This window comes from Miscanthus floridulus, chromosome 3 (assembly GCF_019320115.1).
Source record: "Miscanthus floridulus cultivar M001 chromosome 3, ASM1932011v1, whole genome shotgun sequence".
In the NCBI taxonomy this organism is placed as follows: domain Eukaryota; kingdom Viridiplantae; phylum Streptophyta; class Magnoliopsida; order Poales; family Poaceae; genus Miscanthus; species Miscanthus floridulus.
This window is the reverse complement of record NC_089582.1, coordinates 100,787,357-100,794,110: the sequence shown is the minus strand read 5'-3', so window position 1 is coordinate 100,794,110 and position 6,754 is coordinate 100,787,357.

Sequence of the window (6,754 nt, the reverse complement as noted above, 5' to 3'; positions counted from 1 at the left end):
GTTTACCATTCTCTCACACCCGCCTGAATAGACAATAAGGCTTGGTAGACGTGAGCAACAAGGCTGGATAGCATACGCACCCTTGCCCTCTCACTTGTAAAGCCATCCCCTTCATCTATAAAAGGGGAGGCACTTCCTCCAACTAAGGGACGAACAAAAGACAACACAACACACATCACACATAGTCAAGCTGCTACCAAGCTCTTGGCATCCTATCGACCCTTCCATCAGAGACTTGGGACCAGTCCCTCTCTCGACTATTTGTACCCCCTACTACTAATCACTTCTTGGTGCTAATAACATGAGCAGCAATAGATTGGACGTAGGGACATTTAGCCTGAACCAGTATAAATCTTGTGTCCTTTAGCGCACCATTCGGTCCTAACACGCATTACTATAAATTTACTTGCTGGTGCTTGTGCAAAACACTGACAGTTGGTGCGCTAGGTAGGGGCCTTTGCGTGTTCCAAATCAGGCCTCGGATGGCCACCCACGCAATCAGCTAGGTCTCGGGCGCACATGTGTGCTTTGGTGACCTAGATTTTATCGTCACACTAGGAGGGCTGGCGCTGACCCACACGGCCATGCAGTCTCTCCCTTCCATTAGCCTTAGCCACCAAGGGCTTGAGGGCCTGCCCAGTGACTCCCTTGGACCCCAGTTATCCAGGGAAGCCCCATGCTGCATCACCCTCTCTCCAAAAGGCCCCATGCGGAGCACCCTGACAGCATTTCTGTTCGGTCTCCGCAACGCCGCGGCGACCGCTGGCCACCTTCTGGCACTATGCTTGGTTTAGCCGCCCATGGACAGTGAGTTCGTGGGGACAATTGAACATGATATGGAGACTCTCCATAGGCTCCTCATGGAGGAGCCAGGATCGTCGTCCTGCTCTGACTCTAGTAGGGGGAGCAATCACCCTTCTTGGGAATGCTTCATGGCACAAACCCCCAAGGGGCACGTCAAAAGTGTCTCCAGGGAAGAGGCCACCCCGACAAGCAACCCTGATGGTAGGTCTGGGGGGGAGACAGTAGCCCCATCTCTCCTAAGGATGGAGCAGCTGAGGGCCTGCAAGCTAGAGATTGATGAGGCCGAGCAAGGGCTCGTCCAGGAGTATGCGGACATCAATCACGAGATCGAACGCCACATAGACGGTGGGCGCACGTGTGCCACGGCCTGCACTGTACACTAGAGGATCCTCACCAACGACGGGACCCTCCCTCACTTCGCTCGGGCAAGCCAAAACATCGCCGCTGTGACGGCCTTGCTACATGGCCTTCTAGAGGCCATGACGTCCGAGGATCACCGAGCCCACCGAGAAATTCACACATTGCTTGAGCACGCGGCGGCGTAGCAGGCAGAAAGCTCGTTGTCTCGACGACGCAAGCCCAATGCCAGCCAGCGCACGCCCTTGGTGCGCCCCACCAAGGACACGTCCATTCACCAGACACCGCCAGGCAGTAGGTAGCACACCACCGTCCTGGTACATCAACGTCTTGGCCATGACCGCGATGTGCGCAGCACCATCGACGCCTGCAGGTGCACCCACGACGATTCAGGGGAGGGAGCCCGCCACGGCTACCATCCTCGATGCGATGGACACTATGACAGCAGCGAGGACCGAAGCTCGAGCATTGGCCTACCAGGCCCTCAGGCCTTTGGCCGACACATCCGCAACGCTGCTTTCCCACTAAGGTACCGACCGCCAACCAACATCCCTAAATATTCTGGGGAAACAAACCCTAGGCTTTGGCTCTAAGACTATCGGCTTGCATGTCAAGCCGGTGGTGCGAGTGATGACGATTTCATCATTCGCAATCTCCCACTATTCTTGGTCGATTCGGCACGAGCGTGGTTGGAGCACCTACTGTCCAATGCCATTCAAAGTTGGGCAGATTTGATGGAGATCTTCGTAGGCAACTTCCAGGGCATGTACAAACACCCCAGAAACCCATGGGACCTCAAGAACTACCACCAGAAGGTCGATGAAACCCTCCATAGGTACATCTGGCGCTTCTCCTGGTAGTGTAATGAGCTCCCTAATGTCGCCAACACCGACATGATAGGAGCCTTCCTATCCAGGACAACCTATGAGTCTTTGGTTCACAAGCTAGGACGAAGGGGCCTGTGGACCACCAAGGAGCTCCTGGACATCGCCACCAGCCATGCCTTAGGAGAGGAGGCAGTTGGAGCCATCTTCGACCGCTCCGATGGCAAGGTGAGGAGGGACGAGGACACCGGAGAAGGTGCCTCCAACCCTCTCGCTAAAAGAAAAAACAAGAAGCAACGGCGCGACAACTCGCTCATGGCCATTGTCGACTGTAAGGGTGGCCGGAAGCCCACGGAGGGCGCTCCGAACCACTTTGAGAAAATGCTCGAGGGGCCATGCCCAAACCATGCTTTCCCGGCCAAGTATCTATACAAGGATTGCGGCCTCATGCGCAAATACTTGTCCAGGGGCCTCAACAAAGGGGAGTAGGAGAAGGAACCTGCCCCCACCACAGAAGATGCAGAGGAGAAGGATGACGCCTTCCTGACACCGAATGGCGCCCTCATGATCTTTGGAGGATCAGCAGCCTATGACTCCAAGCGCCGCTAGAAGGTCACGCACCGCGAGGTCTATATGGCTGGATCGGCCACACCTGCCTTCCTCCAGTGGTCAGAATCCGCCATAACCTTCGACTAGATTGATCACCCGGATGCCATCCCACACCCAGGAAGGTACCCACTTGTTGTCGATCCAATCATTGGCCCAAAGCTACTCACAAAAGTACTGATGGACAGAAGCAGCAGCCTCAACATCATGTACGCCAAGACACTCGACGAGATGGGCATCGACCAAATGAACCTCTGCCCCATCTGAGCGCCTTTCCATGGTGTCGTTCCTGGCAGACAGGCCATACCACTAGGGCAGATCTATCTATCCGTCACTTTTAAGGATCAGTCCAATTTCAGGACTGAGACCCTCACCTTCGATGTGGTAGGGTTCCCCGGAACTTTCCATGCCACCCTTGGATGTCCATGCTACGCAAAGTTCATGGCCATCCCCAACTATACATACCTCAAGCTGAAGATGCTGGGCCCCCGCGGGGTCATCACCATTAGCACCTCCTTCCGTCGCGCGTACGAGTGTGAAGTCGAATGCTGCGGCCACGCCACAGCAGTCGTCGCCTCTGAAGAGCTTGCCACCCTCAGAGAGGAGGTCATTGAAGAAGCACCCGATGCAAAGAGGTTGTCCGGATCATTCGAATCAGTGGAAGGGTCCAAGGAGGTCCTCGTGGACCCCAGCAGCTCCGAGGGCAAGAAAGTTCACATCGGAACCACGCTCTCCTCCGAATAGGAAAGCACGCTCGTCAGCTTCCTCTGCGATAACAAAGACATCTTTGAGTGGAAACCCTCAGATATGCCAGGCATCCCGAGGGAGGTCGCCGAGCATACCTTGAAAATCCACCCAGGCTCCAAGCCGGTAAAGCAACGCCTGTGCCGCTTCGACGAGGAAAAACGCAGGACCATCGGAGAAGAGATAGCAAAGCTGTTGGCTGCGGGGTTCATCAGGGAAGTACACCACCCAGAGTGGTTAGCAAATCTTGTTCTTGTGTGAAAGAAGAGCGAGAAATGGAGGATGTGTGTTGATTACATGGGCCTCAACAAGGCATGCCTGAAGGACCCGTTTCCTTTACCACGCATAGACCAAATAGTTGATTCCACCTCAGGGTGCGAAACCCTCTGCTTCCTTGACACATACTTCGGCTACCACCAGATCGTAATGAAAGAGTCCGACCAACTCGCGACGTCTTTTATCACCCCCTTCGGATCGTTCTGCTACATTTCAATGCTGTTCGGTCTAAAGAACGTAGGGGCAACTTACCAGCGCTGTATGCTCAACTACTTCAGGGACCTCATCGGGTGGACCGTTGAAGCCTACATCGACGACATCATAGTCAAGTCCAAACGGGCTGACCAACTTGTCGCCGACCTCGAACAAACCTTTGCAAAACTCTGGACAAATGCCATCAAACTCAATCCCAAAAAATGTGTTTTTGGGGTTCTAAGGGGCATGCTGCTCGGCTTCATTGTCTCCGAGCGTGGCATCGAAGCCAACCCGGAGAAGATCTCAGCCATCACAAAGATGGGCTCGATCCAGAACATAAAGGGGGTTCAGCAGGTCATGAGGTGCCTTGCCACCCTTAGCTGATTCATTTCGCGCCTCGACGAACAAGGACTCCCCCTTTATCGACTCCTGAAGAAGTCCGACTGCTTTGAGTGGACAGCCAAGGCCCAGGAGGCGCTTGACATGGTCAAGCAATTTCTAACCAAACCCCCGGTCCTGGTTCCTCCAAGCAATGGAGAATCCCTCCTCTTGTACATAGCGACCACCATGCAAGTGGTTAGCACCACCTTAGTGGTAGAGTGGGAAGAAGAGGGGCACGCCTTCAAGGTGCAACGCCCTATGTATTTCATCAGCGAGGTATTATCCGACTCCAAAAACCTGCTACTCCCAAATCCAGAAACTCCTCTACACCATCCTCATCACCAAAAGGAAGCTATGCCACTACTTCGAGTCACACCCCGTGATAGTCATGACATCATTCCCCCTCGATGAGGTCGTCCGTAGCCAGGTCGCTATAGGAAGAACTACAAAGTGGGTGCTCGAGCTGATGGATCAGGGCATTACTTGTGCCTCCCGAACGGCGATCAAATCCTAGGGGCTGGCTGACTTCATCATGGAGTGGACTGAAATCCAGATGCCACCAGCAGTCATTGATCAAGAGTACTGGACGATGTACTTCGATGGATCACTAATGAAAAAGGGCGCCGGTGTAGGACTAGTATTCGTATCACCCCTTAGGGTCCGCATGAGGTACATGGTTCGGCTCCATTTCCCCTCATCAAATAATATCATAGAATACGAAGCGCTCATCAATGGCCTATGAATCGCCATCGAACTAGGCATCTGATGCCTTGATGTCAGGGGCGACTCCTAGCTAGTCGTCGACCAGGTCATGAAGGAATCAAGCTGCCATGACACCAAGATGGCGGCATATTGCTAAGAAGTACAATGACTGGAGGATAGGTTCGATAGCCTCGAGCTCAATCACATCCCGAGACGCCTCAACGAAGCAGCCGACACACTCGCAAAAGCAGCGTCTGGCCGAGAGCCAGTTCCGGTAGGTGTCTTCGCCAGTGATCAACACAAGCCCTCGGTGCGCTACGAGGGGTCGGAATAGGCCGATGAAGGCCCATTTGATCCAGCCTTGGGGGCCGACACATAGACTGCTCTGCCCGACCCCAAGGTCATGGATCTTGAAGAGGGTCTAGTAGCAGAGCCCGACCCTCTCGATGACTGGAGAACGCTTTACCTTGACTACCTCCTCCATGACACACTACCGGTGGACAAGATAGAAGCCTGATGGCTTGCACGCCGTGCCAAGTCCTTTGTTCTTGTTGAGGGCGAACTCTACAAACGGAGCCACATCGGGATCCTGCAGCTCTGCATCCCCAGTGAGCAGGGAAGACTTCTACTGAGCGACATCCACGGTGGGGTCTACGGTCACCATGCCGCGCCGAGGACCTTGGTTGGAAACACATTCTGACAAGGCTTCTACTAGCCCACCGTAGTAACCGATGTCGAGCAAATCATATGCACCTATGAAGGGTGTTAGTACTATGCTTGGTAGATTCACCTCCTAGCCCAGGCGCTCCAGATGATCCCCATCATGTGGCCCTTCGTGGTCTAGGGGATCGACCTGGTTGGGCCACTCAAAAAGGTGCCTGGGGGCTTCACCCATCTACTTTTCACCATAGACAAGTTTACAAAATGGATCGAAGCTCGACCAATCTCCACGATCAAATCTAAGCAAGCTATGCTGTTCTTCCTCGACATCATCCATCGCTTTGGAGTATCAAACTCCATCATCACAGACAACGGCACGCAGTTTAGCAATAGGAAATTCATTCGATTCTGTGACGAACAACACATCCGGATCGATTGGGTAGCCGTCGCGCATCCCCGGACGAATGGGTAGGTCGAGCATGCGAATGGCATGCTTCTGCAAGGCCTTAAGCCTAGGATCTTTAACCGGTTGAACAAGTTTAGCGCGCGCTAGCTTGCTGAGCTCCCAATGGTGCTCTAGAGCCTAAGGACAACTCCTAGCCGGGCCACCGGCTACACACCCTTCTTCATGGTCTATGGTTCTGAGGCCGTTCTCCCAATAGACCTTGACTATAGAGCACCAAGAATCAGAGCATACGACGAACGGGGGGCCGAGGCGTCCCACCAAGACGCCATGGACCAGCTAGACAAAGCCCGTGACATCACCTTCCTCCGTTCGGCTAAGTACCAGCAGGCATTGTGACGGTACCACAGCCGATGGTGTGGGACCGAGCCTTCAATGTCAGGGGCCTCATTCTTCGCCTCGTGTAGAGCAACATGGACCGCCACAAGCTCTCCCCACCCTAAGAGGGGCCATACGTCGTCGTGGAAGTACTTCGCCCGAGCACCTATAGGTTGAAAACCATCAACGGCGAGGTCTTCACCAAAGCCTGTAACATTGAGCAGCTATGTCATTTTTACCCTTAAATAAACACATGTTTTTTTATCAGTTTTTGCCCTTACAAATCCCCGATCTTTAGTGACATCCGACCCCTGCAAATCGCAAGGGGCCGGACCTCACTCAGGGGCTGATACAAATAATACAAGCACATTTTGCAAACACTTCCCGCATTATCTTTGCAAACTTCATCTAAGTTTTTTGGTTC